The sequence below is a fragment of the Cyclopterus lumpus genome, chromosome 23 (assembly GCF_009769545.1).
Source record: "Cyclopterus lumpus isolate fCycLum1 chromosome 23, fCycLum1.pri, whole genome shotgun sequence".
NCBI classification, from domain to species: Eukaryota; Metazoa; Chordata; class Actinopteri; order Perciformes; family Cyclopteridae; genus Cyclopterus; species Cyclopterus lumpus.
This window is the reverse complement of record NC_046988.1, coordinates 8,211,272-8,234,281: the sequence shown is the minus strand read 5'-3', so window position 1 is coordinate 8,234,281 and position 23,010 is coordinate 8,211,272. Positions and strand designations below refer to the sequence as shown.

The 23,010-nt window shown below is 42.4% G+C and overlaps 1 protein-coding gene across 3 annotated transcripts in view; it reads left to right on the top strand.

The window, feature by feature from the left end:
* Positions 1 to 23,010, top strand: part of wnk1b (WNK lysine deficient protein kinase 1b) — an 81,135-nt gene that overhangs the window by 12,367 nt on the left and 45,758 nt on the right. The gene's annotated exons all lie outside the window — the stretch shown is intronic.

Sequence of the window (23,010 nt, the reverse complement as noted above, 5' to 3'; positions counted from 1 at the left end):
ACCTCCACTGAGAGAGCAGGTCCTCAAGGATGCGTTATTTTGTTTTGTTTAATTGATAGGAATTCAGTGTCTGGCTGAAGTGCCTCTTATATATCAACAGTGTACCACTTTGCCCAGTCAAGCTCTGGTTGAAATGACACCTTTTTAGTATTTCAATTGAAGGGCATTTGGATTCCATTTTCAAGTGCCATAGAGTCAATTTTATTTTTTTTAGATTGTCATTCGACAATAAATATGGAGAATCCACTCAGTGTTTTATGTCTGTGTTTCTCAGTTTATTGACTCCATTTCACGTCGGTGTCCTCGTCAGAACATCAGTTTCTCTCTATTTCCCCTGGATGTCTTTTGTGGACGACAACATTTCTCGCAGGTCGGTCTGTCTTTTCCTGAAAGAAATATCTTATTCCGAGGTTTCTTCTGACCTGGCTTCATGCTGCTCCGCTTTGATTAACAGTTGTCTCTATGTGATTAAATGCTAATCACATTACATTAAACCGACTCATGACTAGTAAACAACATCAAGGGAAAGGAACTACAGCCTGACAACGGTGACAACAGGGCTGAATGCATGGCCAAGAGACCAGTGAGCCTCCTTTCCAGTAAGAAAGAGTGTGAGTGTGAGTGTGTGAGTGTGAGTGTGAGTGTGAGTGTGAGTGTGAGTGTGTGTGTGTGTGTGTGTGTGTGTGTGTGTGACCTCAGTCTAAAATAGATCTACTCTCTAAACCGCTAGTCATCTGCATCAGCGTAAAGTGACCTGGGCTGCACATCTAAGCTTTTACTCTACTGCACTGTGTCTGTCTTTTTGTGTGTGTGTGTGTGTGTGTGCTCCTGTTTCTTTGTGTTCACGTCTTATTCTCTCTCTGTGTGTGTGTGTGTGTTTGGGGAGGGGGCAGCTCCCTGGTTTCATTGTCCCAGATTCCCCACATTCCAACAATAAGATGTCATTTCTTAATGGAAGGAGGTGTATAAAGTAAATGTGTGAGCACTTGATCAGTCTGTGTAATCTCTACTCCCTATAGATTAACGTCAGGATCTTTTCCTGATGATGTCACTTTGCAACATGTTTTGTTTCCTTGATTGTTGTGCCTATCGAGTGCTGCAGGATGACATATATATTTGTGTAGGCCACCCAGAATTTAGCATCCACTATTTCGACAAAAAGCCAATGGGATTTTTCCATTGGCCTTTGGATTATTGCAGAAAATAAACAAATGTTTGTGATACTCAAAGTTCAATCAAGATATTCTTAACAAATCAGAAAATTAAAGCTTTAATATAACTGGCCCAAATTTACCGTCATATTTGACGATGGCTGTAAAATTGCAGCAACACTCGCCAACGCAGTCCGAAACGTAGACCGACAGTCAGATCTTTTGAGATGCGATATGTCTATATTAAGAGACTTTAATTGATGCTCAAGATACTGAAAAAAACAACAGGATTGGTTTGAGGTTTAACTGGTTCACTTACGTCTGGAAATGGAATTGAAGAATAGCGAGACAGAAAGAACAAAGTGTCGTATTGATGCGCACTATCTGTGTGCACCTGTGCATGTCTTCCCCCCCTCCCCCCCTGTCTTCCATGACCGTAACTAATGCCTTTGGGGGACAAGAGGAGAGACAGAGATGGATCCAATAGAGACAATATGGGATTTTCCCCTCATTTTTTGTGTGTGTCTGTTCTATAAATAGCAGCAGACTGTCATCTGCTGAGCCATAACTAGAGCAGAATGAGTGGAGGCTGTGGCTGCATGTGTCAAAGTGGATATGTGTGTCATTGTCTGTTGTGCCTGTCTGTGTGGAGTCTACTTTCTACTCGACAACAAAAAAAATTGATGAAGATTTAAAGCTTCGAAACGAAGGTTGGAGAAATGTAATGTTGCACTAAACTTCAGGAGACCGTTCAGGATTAAAGAGCTCAAATCTGCCTCGTGAAATATTTAGTCGACTTGTTTCATTCTCCCTATTTTCATGTGAAATACTTCTGATAGTGAAGTTTAGGGGCTGTTAGCATAATGTTGGATGTAAGTTTTGTTGTTTAATTAGGTGGATATTCCCCCCCAAAATTATGTTTGTAGTAGTAATCCTCCGATAAACATGTCCACACCGGTGTGGAGCACAGATCCAGAGGAAGACCACACGATTGTTGTTTGCAATAAGTTTTTATTTGATGTGAGATCACCTGCCTTGTTGGCAGTATCGGCCATGAGAAGCCGGTAATTATCCCCTCTTCAGAGTAATCAATCTGGAGCCAGTGAATGCAATTTCGCTCAATCATAAAAGTAGCTGCCGATCAACGTTCTGTCCAAGGACTAACTGATCATCCGTTTATACTCCACTAACATTTGTTGCTCAAGATGTTAATTTGCAGACTGCATCCCACGTTTGATTGGCGTGATGTATGAATTCATAGGGCTTATACGAGTCTCCTCTGCATGCGTTATTAATGCCACGCTGTTAAGTTGATCGAGTCAGATTTTCTGATCTTAATGGTCGCTTTCAAGGTGACTTAGTGGAGAGCTAGTCTTCCTGCCACACTGCTGAGTCAATGAGAACAGGATAAACACACACACACACACACACACACACACGCGCACACTGTGGTGAGGAGGTAGGAAGTTCTCCCCACAAGATTAGGAGTCAATCTGCATGAGCCACAGTTTGCATGATGTAATCGCCACAGAGCGAGGTCACATGGATGGTATGCAACCAAATTGAATGGGAAAGCTCCTTCTGTCCTTTTAATGCCTTGGTCGGGTGTGAGGAAGAACAGCTGCGTCATTCGAAACCTTCATCTGCTGCAAATCATTTTAATGTGCAATAAACTATGATATGGCGGGGAGACGGCGCATTTGCCAATTTTGCTTTGAAAGCGCCAGATGCTGTGAAAACCACTGCAAATAACTTGAAATCGTTACAGTAAGAACACGTTGGTGTGTGTGTCCTTTGTTAATCACCCCTGTCACTGATGAAGGCGATAAATCCTGCCGGTCCTATGTTACATGCGATACTTGTCGTAGGCCACAAGGTCGCTGTACAGAGGGCTGCGTCATAAGCTGGACGGTTTGAGGTTGAAGTCTCCAAGTTCACTTAGATGATGACATTCTGGATGCAGGAAGTGTTTGTTTTCCTGCGGTAGCGTTGCATTTATCTGAGAAATGAGATGAGATCTCAACTCTCTCCCCAAACTCATCCGAGACTGAACTGATCTTTCCTTATTCAAATCGCAAATCAAAACCCACCTGTTCAGAACTGCTTTTAATGTGTGATTGTTTGTTTTTGTTTTCTTTCTTATCAGGGTCCGAGCGACTCAAAGTCCCTATTTATTTGTTTTACCTGTATTTTAGCTATTCTTATTTATTTATTTTAGCTTTTAGGATGTTTTAATTATGTGAAGTGTCTTTGAGTATTATGAAAAGCGCTATATAAATTAAATGCATTATTATTATTAGATGAGATGGGATGTGGGAGTATTGCCCAGTGAGTATCTTACCTCAGAATCCAAGGGTCAGATGTTGGGTCCTGGCAGCAGACGATGCCCCGTTGAGTGTCCTTTTATGGTTAATTCCCTGTTTTTATAATCTTGAGGTAATTTTTCTGCAACCGATCAGGTGGAGAGCAGCATACGGTTTTACCTGGGAACAAGAAAGTGGAACGTCCTAACCTATTTTATTAATCAGAAAGTAGACACGTTCATAATTCATAATTGGGTTAACAACTTTAACGGTTTTTTTAACCCACAAGTCTGGAGTTTAGTTACATTAGTTACACAAATTAAGAACAGACAACAATGGGACACAAACACATGGAAGTGTTTTCACTTATAGTGATGTGTTAACAAGCCCGATCTGTCTGAAAAACCTCCTCAAAAGGCAAAAGCCACAACTTCCCAGCATTATTTGTTGTACTAAAAGCCAAACTTTTTGACACGATGTCTTGGAAGTTTGAGTTACATTTACATGTCACATGAGGAAATATTATGAAGAAATTAATGATTTAATTCAATCTTGTTATGAGATGACTTTGGTTTCAGGGTCCTGCTCGTGTGCCCCTTGGCTCTCTGAACGTTATCAGTAACTTGCTTTTCCGACCATGACAAGTCGACATGTCTGTAATCAATTATGGACTGATTACCCTCAGGTGTGGGGCCCCACTTAGTATCCACTCGAACACCCAACGTGTTGTATACAACATCACATACTTACATTACAACAAGTAATCATGCATATTCCAAAAGTTATATGTCCTGTTATATTGTATTATTAGTTTGGTTGGGTTTATGGCTGAGACATGTTGTTAACTGTTAGGGCTTTGTTGGATTAAGGCTTAAATGAATTCAGACAGTTTGTAAAAGGGTTTAAATTCCACTGGCAGCCCACACCAGCATATACCGCAGCTTTATAATGGAGTTAAATGGGGTGTTTGTTGCTGGCCACACTATATGTGAAATATTGTTTAAGAATGAAACACACAATGAGATTTTATTGACACAACTTGTTCCTGAGGTCAAACATCAGAGTGGTAATGAGTTGTTATGACTACATTATCGCACAAAAAAATTCATATTTTTGCTATTACAGCTATAATGCACACAAGACAAACATTGTCCCAACCGTCTTTCCTGCTCACACACACACACACACACACACACACACATTATAACAAAGCAGAGTTGACCGAGCGGTCAGGTCTGTTTGTTTACTGTTGTCCTTCCTTTATTTGCATGCCGTTGTGTTGCTTTGTCTTTTCATTGTGTATATGGGTGATTAACAGCAAACCTGAGGGTGTCACCCTCTTGTTGAGAAGAGGGCGGCGGTCAGATGGAAGAAATGGAGAGATGGAGAAGGAGAGAGAGAGAGAGAGAGCAAATTATATTTGAGAGAGACAGAAATGACAGACTATATATCTAGTAGCAGAGAGCTATGCTGCAGATTTGTCTGACGTGTGTGCACGTCTGGGCCTTTTTGAGAGGGTTTGTTTTACGGGTTCATAGTTAGTTTTACTTTTCTGAAAACCCTAGTTTGTACTCACTCCATCAATATTTGATTGTAAATACATCTTGTTCTTCCTCTAGTGCCGCGTGTGCTCATGTGTGCAGATGAATGCGCTAATGGAGTTACAAGCAGTAAATACAGTCACGTAGGTACACTAAACATGTTTGTGCACAGTGGCATATTAGGGCTGCTACTGTAACACAACCAGACTTCCTTCTACTACAATGAATCCCTGTTTGAGTGTCGATTACATCTGTGTTTAGTGTAACAGTGGACCTATCAATGTGTACACCTATAGTAGTCGCTTTGGATTAGTGACAATCAAACTTCAGTGAAACAACATTGAACAAAACCTCAATGAACACAGTACAGAGAGATACGTGATGAGCAAATGCTACACACAAGGAGATGGAGGTAGAGACGAGGACGGAGAGCCGGAAAGGGAGGATGAAAATCAACCTGGAACGAGAGGGTGATACTCACAGAGAGAGAGAGAGATGCAGACAAAGTGAGTGAGAGGCAGACAGTGAGGGAGAGTTAGTGAGGGTGACGCAGATGGGGAGAGTGAGAGTGAGAGTGAGACAGCTAATGGGCAGCTTTGGAAGGTAATGGACTGTGGATCCCCTGTGGTCTTGATGGTAGTCCCATTCAACCTCTGTACTTTAGGCATTGTCTGCCCCATTGTATATTCAATATCCAGATGCTCCACGGCCCTGGGGCTTTTGCACAAGAGTGCAGAGCAGCTCACTCCGCCCGTCCACGTTAGTGCTGCTGCTTCGTTTCCTCGTGGAGATTACTGATTTGAAATGCTAGTTTGAATTTCTATCTTATGAATAACCACTTTAATTTAATGGATTGAGAAAAAACGTGAACGTGAGGTACAAGTGTATACAAACACCTGTGTGTGTGTGTGTGTGTGTGTGTGTGTGTGTGTGTGTGTGTGTATTGGCTGTGTGTTTGATGTGTAGGTGGCAGTGCGTGCATGCATAGCCATGTGGCCGTGTTTGCAGACAAACAGGTTTGGGTGTTGATGCAGTCCGGTTCAGTTTTTTTTCAGTTCCGTATCCGTAACTCTCTTCCAGTTGAGACTTCTGTGGCCTCTGTTTCTCATGTATGTTATTTCTCTTATATGCAAGAGGAGATTCCTCAAAAGCAGCAGCTCGGTGTTGGGAGGCTTGTCGGGGACTTTGTATGCATCTTTGTGCGCCGGAGCACGGGAAGGTGACAGAAAGGTGCTGTAAGTTTGCAGCATTGCAGTTTAAGTTGCAGGTGGCACTTAACCACAGCACGGTCTGCAGCACATCCGCACTCTGGTTGCTGTTCGTCACTCTGCACAGAGCTATTTCGGTCTCTTTAGCACATATCAGATATTGTGGTGAGCCACCAGCTACAGTATTTGCTACCTTTGAGCCCATCTACAGAGCTCTGGTGCACTTTTACGCTGCTTAGTTTCTTAGGGCTGTGATTATCGTGAACCCTTTAGTTATCTTCTATACCAAGTATTTCATTAACCATAATGGACTCAACTTTTCATTGGGACAGATCCTGTAGATACACGCTGCTCTTCTGGTTGCATCTTCCTAGTCTGTGTTAATGCTAGGAAGCATTATAAAAAATATAACCCTTTGTAAGCATCGTATAGTACTGTGTGTTGGCAGCACACAGCCGAAGATGTAAGTCAACACCGTCTGGACTTACAACGTTTGCAACAGAGCTGAAAAGGCTAAGAACTCCTGGCATTTCTGGTAAATGTATCTTCCAGCACATTTTAGGGAGGATTTAACTCTAAACTCTTTAGAAGGCTTTCTTTTTGGCGAAACATCAAATCTGCTATGACTACAGTGGTGGGGAATGTCCCTAATTAGCCCAAACACTACCTCTGCTTCAGCTCAGTAGCTTGAAGCGAGGATCAAAAGGGGGCAGCGGAGGGGAATGAAGACGGGAGGGAAGGGAAGATATGAATCATAACATAAATGTGTGCACATGCCATGTTCTTAGCACCTGGTGGTCTGCCTTCAACATCTGTAACACAGTTGCAATTGTGGAGAAACGATCCCTGATGTGTGTGTCCGTGGCTGGATACTTGCACACCCAAAACCAGACTCATCCCGCTGTCACGATAGATTACTGATAAATCCGTCTGCGTGGCGTCTGATTGTGTTTGTTTGTGGGAATGGGCTCGTATGCGTAACAGTTCTCCATGGAACAGGCCACCTCTCAAGCCAACAGGATGGCAGTAAATTCCTTCACCAACCATGTCTCTACTTGTCCGTTGATATACTTTTTCTGCCAGTCATCGTTGCTCTTTTCTCAGGTGTTACTCTGGATGTCGAATCGTTTTTGATGAGGACTCCCATCTCTTGTTTGATGAAGATGTGTATCGCCCTTTTGTCTTTCTCGTAAATCTGTCATTATTATTGAGGGGCTATCTTTCACGTCAACCCAAACAGGTCCTTCCAGCCGGTGGTTCTGCTTCGTTAACAAAACACAGTGAGCGGTAGTTCCTCGCTCTTCTGTAATCCCGTCTTTTATATGATACGAGTAAACAGTTTGCACACACACACCTTTGTTCGGAGGGGAGGATTGGCAAACCTTAACTCTTAGCTTGTTTGCCATCGGGGTGCCGACGGTGATAGATGCGGAATTTGTGTATGAATAGGAGTGTGACAGCGTTTCTGTGGGTGTGTGCTCATTAATGTGAGCTGTGCATGTGTGGATAACGTATCCCTTTGTGTTCATATCTCCCATAAATTACTGACTGATTTTAGTTTACAACTCGCATTACTAACTTAGATGTATATATAGAATATCATCATAATCAATTACTGATAAATGTGTTGCTTTAATTCATTTTCTCCTTGCACTAAAAACAAAACAAGCATTTGTTTTTATGATTTCGCCCCATGTTTTTTTTTTTTGTATAACACTCGATCATGTTCTCCTAAATTATTAAAATATATCCTTTACTTCTTTCATTTAATTAGACAGGTTGAATCTTGACTATTGCACACAAGGCATCATGAAATAAATTGATTTCTATCTCCTGTTCTTTGTTGGCCGACTGCCGTTTTTCACAGACTCAGCCCAGAGACAGGTACGGACACCTGTTACTCCTTTCCCTCCATACTTCTTCCTCTCTTTTCCCATGCTTAGTCATTCCATCCACCCTCCAGACAACCGAGTTCAACCCGGCTATTTTCTGTCTGGTGCACAATCATTCGTCCAACTCTTCATTCACTCTCTCAGTCTGCCACCCTCTCTTGAACTGATTCTTTCTCTGCTTTCCTTTCTGGTCTCTTGTTTCTTTTCCTCAGTCTTTCACTCCTCTTCCTGCTCAGTTCTGCTCTCTCTCTCTCTCTCTCTCTCTCTCTCTCTCTGTGTCTATAAATAGCAGTCTCGTGGGCTGGATGTGTTAGCAGCAGCAGCAACAGCAGCACATGATTCATATTTTAGCTCTTGCCTTTTTATTTCCCTTTGCTCGTCTCCTGACTAGACCTCTCCTCTTCTTCACACATGAAGGCATCTGGATCATATTAAAATTACTTTCACCCCAGCAAACTGTGTGTGTGGTTCAAAAACAACATATTTTTATACATTGATATACAAGCCTTGATAATATTGATTATTATAGGCCTCAAAAACACTACATTGGTTCAGCTCTTGCCCTCGATGGACTGGCGGCCTGTCCAGGGTGTCCCCTGCCTTCGCCCTATGTCAGCTGGGATAGGCTCCAGCACCCCCGCGACCCTAATGAGGATAAGCGGTATTGAAAATGGATGGATGGATGGATGGTTCAGCTCTATTGCAAAAAGGAATTATTGTATGCTGGCGTTTCTCTGTGTACATGAGTGTGTTTGTGTCATCTCAGTTCGGGGCATTTGTAACACTGGACACTTTGTAGAGACATGGCAACCTTAATGTGTGGCTGATCATGTGAACAATTTGTGTAAAAAGTACTAGTTAAAAAATGTGAGATTAATCATTTCATGTAGGGAGGGAGAGGTAAAAGCATTGCTCAGGCAGCCACTCTGACCATTAGAGCTTAGTTGGCTTTTTGCATTAACTATTTTTTAAGCAGTTTAAATCCTACCCTTTTTTTTTTAAGCAGAGTGGTTGCTTTAATGATTTTACACCATGCACATTTGTCATGTTAATCCTACTGTTGTCCCACCTTGTCTGTATTTGCTCTGCAGACTGCCTGACTTCATCTTTGCCATCTAATAAATGCTCAGAACAGCTGATGTAATATACAGATGGCTCTCACGGTGACTGCAAATACTAAAGCATGTGCACACGTTTATGTAAATATGTCTATGTATGTAGGTACACACATGTGCAAACTGAGGGTAACCGCGCCCCCATTCGCATCGATGCATTTATACACAGACACACCTGAAAGTAGACAGGTGGGGGGTTTGAAGTCGGTGTTCGGGGTCTTAAGGGGGAGAGACTTTTCATTAGTGACAGATTAGTAGAGACGGATAGAAGAAGAAAAATGAGAGGAAAGCTTTCCCAACACATGAATCATGTCTGATATCCTTCACAGGATGTTAGCATGGAATCTCAGAGTCACTTCTGGTAAATGCGTGTGCATGTGCATGCGTGTGTGTGCGTGTGTGTCATTGTTTGAACCTGTGGTGAACTGATCAGGCACCCACTTTGGTTTTAGGTAAGAGAACATTAAAGTATTGGTAAATGTGGGATCTGCTGCTGGGTTTATCCGTGCCATCAGTATTTAGAGGTTGTGTTGGTCATTCTGGTTTGGTGGTAAAGTTTCAAATTAAAGTCCTTGTCGGGAGTTTGATTCTGTTTCTACTACTTCTTCTTCTACTCCCCTTACTTCTTCTTTATCTCCTCTTTTATTCTTTGTATACCGTTTTCTTTATAAAAGGAGAAGTATTGTACTTAATACACACTAAAAACAAGTGTGTTTGTGTTCTGTACATTGTACAGTGTGTGTACTCTATTCTCTAACCTTTGTTGTTGCGTCATGGCAGTTGTTGGCAGATCAACTATGCATTCAGTCTACACCTGACGGTATGTAACATATGGCGAGATATTTTTACGAGTGCGATGGTTATCGATATAAATTTAGATAATAACATGCACGATGCAGTCACAAATGCACCTGTCACTAAACTATGTACAGAAGCACCAGTTTCAGAAAGATTTATGAAGATTACAAACGCACCTATCAAGTTTGCATATTATAAATTACACTAGCACATAAAAAACATGACTAGGGTTTTCCGGATGGGGAAGTTGAGCTCTGGCACCAACCCTTTAAAAGGCTCAAGGGTTTGATTCTGAAGTCACAAAAATAAATTTCAGGAAGTAACGATGTCGCAACATGAATTACTATTCAATAAAAAATGTTGTACATCTCTAAATAACAGTTTGTTCCTTGTTCGTGGGACTGGAAATGGAAAGGACATACTAATAGGTCAGGTTCTGCATTCCCTGCTCAGCGGGTGAACTATAGCAGTAATGATGTCGGAGAGCGTGGTGGTGGAGGGGGGGGGGATTCTGAGAAGTTAGATGCGCCCGCGATGCAGTGAGTGTTGTTTGAAGAGACTCCCATTTGTGAACTGCAGCAAGGTCACCAAGCCCTGCTCTGACACCTATTTTCATAACTGCAGCAACAAGAGTGTGTGTTTTTCAGGTTTTCAGAAAAATTAAAGATTCACTCCGGACTTCCTGTGTGTGTGTGTGTGTGTGTGTGTGTTTGTTCCCACAACAAACACACACACACACACACACACACACACCGATGCGGCAGTGTGTGTTGGCACAGCACTTAGTATGGACAGGTGTGGGAAGTCTTTTGAAGTTGTAGCTCTGATGGATCCTATCCACGCACACACGTACCTCTCACTTCTCCCCCTGGGCTTTGCACCTGCATCGCTCCCAGCCGTCACCAGAAAGTGTTTGAACAGGCAGTCGGTTATGAAGAAGCTGCCTTATCAAAAGCCAAACATATTTATCAATGCAGACCTCCTGGCCAAGCAGCATCACATCCTTGGGCTCTGCACTGTCTGTCCGGGCTCGCATACTGAACCTCGTTGTGCCGCGTCAAGCGCGTTGGCCTCACACTCTGGTTCGGCCTCACTCTCAAACCTTCTTACCTACTTTCTTCGTCCCTCTGGCTTCAACCCTGTTTTTCCTGACCTCTCATAGACCTCCAGCAGTGTGATGTAACGCGTGTCTCTGTGTGCGTACACATGCTTTTGTGTGTTTTCATCTCGGCCAGAAAGCCGAGCAGAGGCATTTCTGTTGACACTACCCACTCTTTGTCTGTTTGTGCCCCCCCTCTGCCACTCGCCGGACAAGTTTTCCAGATTTTTCTCTCTTTCTTTTCTCATTCCATGTCAGAGTTTGTGTGTATTTCGACCTCATTGACCTATAATATCTTTTACTTTTTGGCAATTGGCAATTTGAAAATGCACACAAAAATGGTGCATGTGACTGACATTTAAAAAATATATATATTTTCTGACTTGTTCTCGGACAAATTAATATTTTAATAATTAAGAAAATAATCAGCGGACTAACCAATAATGAAAATAATCTTCAGTTGCAGCCTACTTAGATCTGTTTGGATTTCTTAATGCAGTTATGTAACTTATTACTGGCTCTTACGTAAACTGAGAAACTCCACTGCAACAGCTGCAAAAACGTTTGTGACTTACTCGCCTTACTAGAAATTCAAACTTGCCAAACTTTCATTGCGCGTCTCGTTTTACCTTCAGGCCGTCGCTGCTCTACTGTAGGAGTCCGACGAATCCAAAGAAAAGAGAGTTTTATTCAGCGTCTACCTTTATGTCATGGTTCATTGTATGGCTATTTAAAGCAGCAATTGTGTTTTAAGTTAAGACATAACACAAAAAGCATATCGTCATCGCTCATTGTATCATTGTTCCCAAGAACAAAAGTTGGACATCTTTTATACCCGTCCTCATTTACACACCTTATTCAGGTGTCAAATAGGTCACATTTCACCTTATGGATCACATGTGTTTGCACTCTTAAAGGAGTGTGTGCACTGTATATCTTTTTTGGTGTGTGTGGGTGTGCGCGTGTGTGTGTGTGTGTGTGTGCACAGTGACATTGATAGGAGCTCAGCTGTTGTACAGGTCTTTGTAAAGGTAACTGCAGCCAGATGAGCCGTGTGATTAATTACAGGCTTTCCTTTCAGAGGCGACGGAGCTGTACAGTATTATAATTATCCAGCTTCTTGCCCCGTAAGGTCTGCCAACCATTACACTATAGCAGAGACGGCTGAGATAGCAAACTGTCTTAAGCTTTGGGTCGGGGCCAAAGCGGCCAACCGGTTGATGTGGATTGAGAACAGCAGCTCCAAATGTTTGTGTTGAGGTTACTTTTTAAACCTGGAGGTCAAATATGAAATATGAAACACAAAACGTTGTCTTCAGTGATGAAAGGGACTAATTGGTGCTAAGAACTTTCTTAAAATATAGGCCTTCTTTAAAAACAAAATATACTATAGCAGCTACAATAAGAACACACCTTCTCAACTCAAAGAACAAACTAATTTCACACCTAAGAACAAGCGATTACTCCTGTCACTTTCTGAATAAACCTTTTAACTTTCTTCTTTCATCAGAATGTCTATATTAAGACTTTTAGTCAGGCCTTGCGGTTATCTTGGTATAATAGTTTGCTCGGGAAAAGGTTGTTACATAGTGTGTGAATTGATGTAGTAGTCTCATTAGTGTGGCTTTGTTGTCATCGTTGCACTTATATTTCTAGAGAATGAAGCTCATTATGAAGTTATACAATTCAGCTTTTGTCTAAATTGACAGCTCATTATCTGAACTTTCTTCCCTCCCACCTCCTCTCATGTCTACTACCCCCCTCTTAGCCCAAATCCCTTCTTCAAACATGTCTTTTCTTCCCTCCCTATTTTCCTGTCCTTTTTTTCCTGTTCCTGATAAACCAATAGCATCTGCTGCTCCCCTACTTTCCTCTCATCGTCTCTTCTGCTCTGTTCCCATCTGTCCTCCTCCCCCTGTAGCCTCCTATTTTTACTTTTCCCAACACATTTCCCCATTTCTCTCACTTTCACTCTAAAACTCCCAGTCTCTCCTCCTTCTTTACAGTTTCTTACTGCGGGCTGACACTCCTTTCTATCCCCTCTTTCCCCCCCCATCTATAAAATAATGCTTGCGCCATCTATAATACAATTCCCACTCACCAAAAAACAAACAAATCTTAACTGGGGCACCTGGGTTTTCATCCAGCAGCATCGACACTCCTGTCCTGTCCAACATTTTGTGAAGCAGTGGTTTTCTCAACAAAGGTTGTGTGTTTCTGGTTGATGTGAGCGTTAGACTGACTCAGTCCTTGTGACATTGACAATTCTGTCTCTCAGAGAGGCATTACTGAGACAGAGAGGCACCTCTGCAGTAACCCTACACCGTGTGTGTGTGTGTGTGTGTGTGTGTGTGCGCGCGCATGATGTTCGAACAGTTATTGCATCATAGTGTCATATAATCCAACCCCAATTTCCTGCCTCCCCCGTCTCCAAACAATCTGCTGTAGTTTGCACAGTCGTGCTGGACGTTAGCTGTCAAGGAAACTGTTCTCGCGACCGATCCGTGCTTTCTCGTCTTAGTTTCCTTGAAATTCTCTGTGAAATGTCGCTCTCCAAAAGTGCCGGCTGTAATTCACTTTGCATGTGTGTTCACATGGGGAGAGAGATCTGGCGGAGGATGGAACATTTCTGCATTGTGTGTCGTCCCAACCGGAAAGACTTCAGAGGATAAAATGCCCATTTCCTCTTCCTGAAACCTCACTTCCGTCCTCACTTCCATGCTCTCACGCCTCCTCCGCTTCCCTCCCTTGTTTTGTCGGTCATGTGTGCACGGCGTCCGCCTGTCTATAAACTCATAATCATTTATACAATTATTGTTTCCTTGTAATTAAAAAGGAACAAAATCAAATTGCATTTGGGTGATAAAATATCCGTATCATTTATAAGAGAACAGATGTTAACATATATGTTTGTTTAAATACGTCTGCTACAAATCCCAATTCGAGTGTCTGAGAAAGCGAGATGGAGAAGTATGTGAAAAACTAGGCTAATGTCTTGTAGCAGAGCTTTGGCAGTAATGAGCGCTCATCTGGAACACGTTAACCCCAAAACCTGCATGTAACAAAACCACAGTCACTCGTCAGACACACACACACACACACACACACACACTCTCTCTTGGCTGCTGGACCTCTCTGGAAGCCGTCCAGTTGTCTGTCACAGATTCTTGAGTTTCTAGCGTACGGCTCTATCAGTAGCCTGTATCTGTTTAACTTCTCCGGTGAACCACATCAGAGCTGCAGCCTGAATCGGCTCCTCTGCCTCGCCTCCACTACCCAGCTGCAGAGGGAATATAGGCCACTGGGAGAGGCAGGCACTGAAGGTGGGGGGCATAGAGATATGGAGGGGAACAAGGATTGTTGACTTCTATGTTTGAGGTTTTAACTTGTTGGTTCTGTCGTCTTTTATTTTTCTCCCTCACTCAATTGTCCGCTCATTTCGGTCTCGTTCCCTCTCATCTCTTTCCACTCTTCTTTTCTCTTGACATGAGCTAATCCCTCATGTTTTATGTTTATTGTATATACACACATTGTATGTGTGTGTGTTTTCTTTTTTTACACTCATGAAAGTGTGTTCGTACAGTTTGTGTATGTGCTTTCTACGCGTGTGTGTTCGTTTCTCTTTCTCTTCAGGGTTTTTGTTAATCTGTTGACAACCTCAGGGGCTTGTGGAGGAGTAACGGACACACACACACACACACACACACACACACACACACACACACACACACACACACACACACACACACACACACAAGAGACACAGTGAATGTAGTATTCTTAGAGTCAGTGTGTGTTTGTGCCAAAGCAACAGTGTATACATGGAAACAGACGGTTGACTATAAAGTTGTTGTTAGGATGACTGAGCATGAATTTTGACTGCTTTGAATGTTGCGCTCGCACGTTTAGCTTGCATGCTTTTAAAAACGCTCTTCCCTGTTTGTGACCTAAACTCCTTTTCATGTAAAGACTGGGTGTGCCTGTTATGGTGCGAAAAGTTGCAAAAAGAAAGTGTTGAGTTTTCCTGTGGCGAAGGGTACATGCCATGTACAGTAGTAGCGATGTCCTCAAGGACTTTCCTAGTCAGTCTCCATGGTCATCTATCAAAATAAAGGCAAAAAAGCAAAAACAAATATCATCTTGAAGTCTGAGGAGATCATTATAAAGTAACAAAGAGGTGAGAGTACAATATCGATAGTCTTAATTAAAGGTTTGTTTACAATGGCCAAATTGCCTCATGTGTAATCACGTTGAATACTTTTCCTTCTTCATAAAACATTAGAAGCATTTGTTTCGTGGCACATTATTGCCACCAATTGTCAATCAGTAGAAAAGCAGCACGCAGTGAATGTGTTTTCCTTCACCAGCATCTTGCACAGTGACAACACGCCAACACAGGGTCCAACAAACCAACACATGGTGGTCACAAATCCATACGGAGCCTTTGAAAAACATAGACATTAGATCACTAAAGTATCTGCTAATATCCATTGTATAACCTAAATACACAAATGGTGGAAAAGTTGTCTCTGCCACCTCCTTGTGTCTTACCTGCTCTGCCTCTTTAACTACTGCACTCTGTCACTCTCTAAATCAACAATAACAAATGCCAAAGGTGAGTGAATGTCACACTATTTCAACAACATTTACTTTTTCCCCCACTCTTAAGTTCTAACTCGATTGGATGCCGATAGCTGTCAATGATCTTTAAAGTGAAACCTGAGAAGTTCGGCCTGTGTGTTTATAGCCTAGGCCTTGATTTAATGGATTGTAAATGGATAGTCCTCTGAGATTATGTAATAGTTTTATCTGGGACAGCCCTCGTCCTGTCTCTCGCACTGGCCTGACCCACTGTTGGATCTTCAGTTACTGTAACAGTGCAGGACGTTGCTTTAAGACGTCGTTTAGACGCCGTGGAATCCAGGGAAATAAAATGATTCTCGGTAATGAACTCGATAGCATCTGTTGGTATTTTAGTGGGCTTTAGTAGGGATTTTAGCCATTTATCTTTGTTACACTTCAAAGTGCATTTTACAGCCCAATCAATAAATGTAGATGCTTTTTAAACAGGCATTTATAATACAGGTTTCATTGCACATTCATAAGAATACTTTATCGTGGCTTTTTTTCTTTCTTATTCTAAAAGATATTTTTATTATTATTTTTGAAATATCCTGAGCTCATTTTCCTTTTTCTCTCACAAGCACAAACACATTCTGTCGAAGTCAGACCCCTCCAAGCCTATTACGCCAGATAATCGTCCTGTAATACTAATGTCATAATGAAGCTGAAGCAAATAAAGAAATGTAAAAAAGCCTTTAAATGTGACCAATACTTTCGTAACTGTTTGACCGTGAAAACTTAGATCCTTGTTTTCTCCACATAACTTCATTAGATCTTTGTTTCCTGTTGGAGCGACAAAGGGGGCCATTGTTGGTTGCTAATCATTTCAATCAAACCACAACCAATGAATAGAGCTTTATTGGAGTCCTGGATGTAAATGGTTTGGCTCAGCTGATTTGAGGATTTGGACATTACTTTGGTTTAGACATGGGTACACAGATGTGGTTTAACTAAGAACGAGTGTGAACTTTAGAAGCCTGGGATGTCATCACTTCTACTCATTAGCTCCATATTTGGGATTATTCCTGGTATGATGTGATTCCTTTGCATGGCATGCCCTTCTGTTAAGGATTAACACTTTCAAGGGGAAGTTCCACTCATTATCCTCAGATTTCCTTTCATTATCCTTGGATCGAGGCGACTGGATCAAGTGGCTGAGCTGAAGGGTGTTCAGGATGATGTAGGCGTGAGGGACAGCTTTTGAAATGCATCCTTCTTGTGTTGTGGGGGAATCCTGTGAGAGGAGAGGAGAGGAGAGGAGAGGAGAGGAGAGGAGAGGAGAGGAGAGGAGAGGAGAGGAGAGGAGAGGAGAGGAGAGGAGAGGAGAGGAGAGGAGAGGAGAGGAGAGGAAAAAGGAAGATGAGCGAGGAGCACGGGGAGAGGAGCGGAGATGAGGCGTGATCCGCACAACAGAGTAATGACTGCATTGGTACATGGTGTGTGTGCGTGTGCGTGTGCGTGTGTGTGTTGCACAGCCAGGCACAGAGATGAGACAATAGGGTGCACAGTGAGCGGCAGGCTGAGATGGCACCTATTGTTAACACACATGAGTACACAACATGTGTACACACACACACACACACACACACACACACACACACACACACACACACACACACACACACATTGGGGTTGTTATCGAACCCATCCTGATGAATGGCTTTGTTTGTTGTGCCTGTTACGAATCAGACAAAGAAGAAAAACAATCAATATGTCTCTCCCACAGAAGATTGATACCTAATCACATGTACTTCTTACAATCCTTTTTTTGTCCTTGTCACTGTATCTAAAGCCACTCAAACGTAAACCAAATAGTTTAATTAACATATCTCCAAAGGACATACACAAGAAAAACCCCAAAGTGTATTATCTCACCACATTTTCTACAGAACCAACCGATTTTCTACCAAAGCCAGGTCAGATTACAACACACACACACACACACACACACACACACACACACACACACACACACACATACACACACACACACACACTCACACATACACACATGGCCCTGGTTACTGCAATATGTAGAGTGGTGATTGATGGGAAACCAAAAACCACCTAAATAGGAGGAAAGAAGGAGGGAGGAGCGGGGGGTGATGGAGAGACAAAGAGTGAGCGAGGCAGAAACAAGAAGGGAGAGAAAGAGAAGATGTCAATCAAACATGTGGGGAATATCGGAGGAGGGTGTGAACAAGGGATCTTAAATCTGTGCATTTCGTTAGTTTTGGTAAAAACTGTCTGTATAAATAATGAGATCAGTCTCCATCCTGTCCTCGCTCCCTCCTGACTTTTTCTGAAACGTATTCATCCTCTTTTCAATCATTCTTATTTATAACATATGCTCTCTCTCTCTTTCTCTCTCTTTCTCTCTCTTTCCCCCCCCCCTCCCCTCTTCCCCCATCTCTCTCATATGCTGGCTAACCAAAACAAGCTGTGGTAAAGGTCTTGGAGAGGTTTTTGTGTGCAAGTGAAACATACACGTTTGTGTCTTTTTCATGCACATGTTTATGAGGTGTGTGTGTGTGTGTGTGTGCGCTGTAGGGGGTTTGTGGTTCTTTGCAGGAGAGTATTTCCAGAGTGTGGGGGGTCTGAGAGACACGTTGGCTCCATACTAATGGAACACACTGGGCCTTTTTCATGCACTTGCAGATACACTTATGCACACACACACACACACACACACACACACACACCTCCATGTACCCCGTCCACCACCACTGTAGGTCTTTTACTGCATATAGAAACAAATCGGCTCATTCACTCAACCGACGGGCTTAATGTAATCAAGACTTACAGGTCCTGATTTTTCTCTCGAGTTACAGACTGGCATTCTTCGAAATGTAGGTCAGGACTCAAAAGGTTAATCAGAGAAACATCAAAGTGGGTCAGCAGCACATTCTGGAGAAACTCGGATGAGAAGTTTATACTTCATTCAGGTTTCCAAGAAGGGTTTCATGATTATGTCAAAAAAGGAAAAGAAATGTATGCTGCCAGTGGTTTGCTGTGGGTTTGCAATAATGTTTTTGAAGGTGAATCTATGAGGTAATGCTAAAGTTTTTTTTTTTGCAGTGCAGTAATTCTTAAAGCATCTGCAGCTTGTCTTGATTAACCTCTCCCAGTCATACTCTTAATTGTATTGTTCATGTAAAAAGTTTACCTCAGGCTGCAGACTTTGGACAGAGTCTGCCTCTTCCCTTCGTCATCTGCGTTAGAACCAAATAGTCTCTACATGCTTTCAGCAATAAAAGCTTTTCATTAAGTTATTTACTTTGTTCGTCACTTAACCGCTTGTATGTGTTACACATTTCAACATGAAAAAAATCAGGAGAATGATAGATATGACGGACCCATCAATGCCACTCAAGTCACCATGTAAATATCTATTTGTATAATTTGTATAATTATGCCTCCAGACGGTTTTAATGCGATTTAAAAATTATAACTTCCCGAGAAATTAAAACTGAGAGTAATTAAAGCATTAAACAAAGTTATACTGGAGAGTCCGTCCATCTTTATAGAGCTGATGTTAGATTATGACGTATGGAGCCATCTTGGTGTGTTACTTTGGTGGTTTGAAGACACATCGTATTGTTCATGGGTGTTTGGTTGTAACATTTAGGTCCTCTCATCTGTTGAATGCTGCTTCACCACTCTGGTCTGCTATCTGATGAAGTCACTTCTTGTTTATCCACACGCAGCTGAAGTCCTAGTTTGGCGGTTCGATCCCCGAGTGTCCTTGACAGAGACACTGAACCCCAAGTTCTGCTCCCCTGCTCCTAAAATGCTTAGAATGGGTTAAATGCAGAGGTCAAATGTCATGTATGTACCGGCATAACTATTACGATTAAAGTTTAAATACTGAGATGTTGAACACCTGACTGTTCGAAACGTAAACTCTAGGAGTGTTTTTCTAAAACCTACGTCGCTGGTGAAACAGTTACATTACATTACAGATAACTTTGTGAATTTTTAAACCGCTGTCAAAACAGTATCTTCTTTTCTTTTTTATTGCTTTTGTTATGTAAAACCATGTGAAGGACACAGGCAATCATATATATGCTATGTTTAGGCTTCCTCTGTTCCAAGGAGAGATTAGGCACTTTGGACAACTTCCTGTGAGAAACTACACCAAAACAGGACCATACCTAATCCTAAGTGTTGTAGTTCAGTGTCGTACCAGTTCACCATGTCAGGGGGTTTACAGTCAGAACTTTCTGGCACTCTCGGTATTGTCTTCTGTCGCAACCTCCATCCATCTGGCACTGTGAGGGCTCCATGCTCGCTGGGGCGCGACCAGCCCAGAGAAGACGAGAGCAGATGATCCCGGAGTGTAAAAGCCCAGTGGGATGTCCAGACTACACCGGTTGATCAGAGGGTATCGGCTTTCAGTTTCTCTGCAGGAAGCGACGTAATGCTGCAACACTGCTCATTCCGTTTCTGCCGCCTGGCTGGCTGCCAGTTGTGCATGTGGATGTACGTATGCGTGTGTGTGTGTGTGTGTGTGTGTGTTTGTGTATGACCACTGTTACAGAACAGAAATAGGGCAGTCAGATGTGACAAACTCAAGTCTCATGATGTTTTGAAGCTTGGAGCAGAAAGAAAGGGATTGAAAGAAAGAAAGAACCACCAACAGAAAGACTCATGCGCCATGGCTTAAATGAATTCCTTAAATACCCAAAAAGCTTTTAATGAATAATGACAGCCTCTACTGTATAGCTGCGTACCCGTTTATCCACGAGAATGAAGAAGGAAACATTAGTAATGGATTAGGAAGCCCCCTCAGACTTGCTGTCTGCTGAGAGAGAGAGAGAGAATCTTCCAGTGCCCCGACGGAGGAGTGGAACAGCGATATTGGTGGTCAGGGTTTTTTCTAAGAGCTGCTCGGAAATTGAACGTTAGCTTCCAGTCAGTCAGGTGACCGGCAGCTATTATCATGTGACCACCAAGAGTCACATGATCGCAATGTAAAAAAAACAGAATGGGAGTGCGGTTTGGTGAGCACATACATAAGGATGTTTGTGTGTCAGTTGCTAATGGGCCATCATCAGGAAAGTGGTTGCTGCGGGATGAAGGGATAAACTGTTATGGGCCTTGACACACACACAGACACACACACACACACACGCACACACGCACGCACACACACACACACACACTTAATACACACTCTCAGGCTCTCTCTCTCTCCAAGTCATATGATATAGATGAGGCCCCATGTTATACAATGTGACAATATGAGATCATCACCTCAGAGATTCAGAGATTGTCCTAATCTCTGAAGCAGCTCACAAGGTTTTCTAAAAGCTTCATAACATTAAAAAGACGTGACTTGGCAGAATCTCCAGTGCTGACTTGTTGATAGGTTTGTGGGTTAGGTATTGGCAGATGGTTCACATATCCACTTAATACGACCACCACTGTATATGCCAGTATTGTGGGATTTGGTGGCACTGTAGCTTTAAGCAATGATTGCTTGATGCTGAGCTTGTGCTTCGTCTCGGGTGGTTTGCACTAATGCGCTGGGGGCTTTTATTTAAATGACATATTCAAATTGAGTACTCAAATCAAACAATACGATGCTGTAAAACATGTTTTACAACAAAACCGTTGAATTGGATGCGTAACATATTTAAAACTGGTTGCCGTGGTGATAATCCTGAAATTGTGGCCGGGAGTAGGTGTCTAACCTCCAACTTCTGATCTTACGTCACTCTAAAAATACAGTTGCTTCTTCAAATTACATATCAAACTCTCTGGCTGTGTTTCCAGTTATTCTGCCATCTATACTTAAACAAACAGTCTTTGTGTCAATCCTGTCTGCAGCAATCCATCTGTTCACTTTTCTGTTCTTTCATCCTCTGAAAGGGTCACAGACATCATTAAACGTTCTGGATGAGTGTCATTAGTTCCTCTCCAAACACAAATGCCTGTTTGTTCCAGGTTAATTGGAACATCTCTTTCATATTTTTTCTGTGCCCATCTACTTGTAACTACAGGTTATCCTGTGAAGACTTTTGCATAGATGCATTTAGTAATTAAGAGCCAGAGAGGAAGCTGCAACCATATTTGGGCTTAAGTCCTTTGAATAGTGAGCTTTTGTCACTTTATTTTATCGGTGTCAGCTGGCAACTCTGATTTTGTTTATTTTGGGGGCTGCGATGTGCTGAATGTGTCAACGACAGTTAGACACAGAGCTGGTGAAGAAACTAAACATGTGCAAACACATTCAGTTCAAAGCAAATAAGCACATACACACACTCCCACTAAAGCGGACACACAAATTGATTCCTACAACAAAAATAATATATATGTATATTTATTTCTTTTAACTGATGTGTAAAGAAATACACAGGCTAGACGGTGTTGAACGCATTGACACATTCCCTTACACACACTTTTCTAAGAAGCTAGTTGTCCACAAGATGGAAGAATGTCGACTGTAACTTTAGCTGGTTTTAGTCACACTGGGCGGCGACGACCACCAGTAATAAAGACTCCGTAAAAAGCTGGGCGTTAATGTTATAGACCACGAATTCACATCCAAGCAACACAAATATGTCGGACACAGGATGTAAGCGTGTGGAGCTTGAACCTGAGGGCTTGATGAACGTCTCAGGAGAGAGTTGGCAGTGTGTGTTGGTGGGAAGCCAGTGAGGGATCCTTCACATAGCGGGCAGCGGAAAGCGTGGTTCACATTGCTGGTGAAGCTGCTCACTGGCGGGCGAAAAAGAAGCAGCTGGTGAAACCAAAGCGGTGTTAGAAATGACATGTCTCGTGCTTTTTATATTATACAGCTGACGTTCTGTCAAGAGGTGGAACGATTAGACGGGAATCAATCAGTTGATCGACAGAAAATCAATCGGTTGACGAGTTAAACAAAGGTGCAAATTCACTGGTCGTATATTCTGGTTTTCTTTGTCTTCTCTGTGGTTAACTGGACGCGCCTTTTTTGTTCAACCTTTTGAGGGCATACGGGTGAACGTCACACGCACAATTTAGACACTCAAGTGAAATGGCGTGCAATAAGGAAAAATGCCTGTTTGTTTCTTTACAAGTGAGGATCACAGTCGAGGGTAATTATATTAACACAGGCCTTCTGCGGTAAATCAAACCGATTTATTTATAAATGACTTTTATGAACCAGTTTGTCAACATGTTCCTCACATCAAAATACAGTCTCAATCTATCGGGTGTCTCTGGCTCCTTTGAGCGAAGATGAAAGGACAGTCTACTGTTTTAGCCCTTTCCACATCCTTCTCTAGTGCTGTATT